The sequence below is a fragment of the Gekko japonicus genome, unplaced genomic scaffold (assembly GCF_001447785.1).
Source record: "Gekko japonicus isolate JY-2015 unplaced genomic scaffold, Gekko_japonicus_V1.1 scaffold2424, whole genome shotgun sequence".
NCBI lineage: Eukaryota > Metazoa > Chordata > Lepidosauria > Squamata > Gekkonidae > Gekko > Gekko japonicus.
Window position 1 is genome coordinate 200,623 of NW_015172080.1, and position 426 is coordinate 201,048.

Genomic DNA, 426 nt, shown 5'->3' on the forward strand with positions numbered 1-426 from the left:
ACTCTTTCGAGCCATTTTCAAAGCCCTAATCCGAATTGTGGCAAATTTTCGTTCAGGTTTCTCTTTCCTCTGAATCTCTGGGTTTTCCACTCTGTGCGTTCGCGTGATCCTTAAACGATTCGGACATCACACAGTGGAATCTGGTATGCTAATATTGCTGAGGACCGAATTTGGCTGATGGTAACAGACAAATACTGCCTAAGGCTGCCACGTACCTATCTGTGAACTACGCTGAGCTCTTTTCAGATTACTAGATGGCTTTCTAGATGAGAACACGATAAAATTAATTTGAGCATGAGACGTATCCATAACCAAGGAGGGAAGGGGGGAAGCACTGACCCAGCAGCTGTTTCGTTTTTGTTTTCCACTCGAGAGTTTTCCCCTCAGTTTCTATGACATTTTTTCCTTGGATTTGTTTGAACTGCT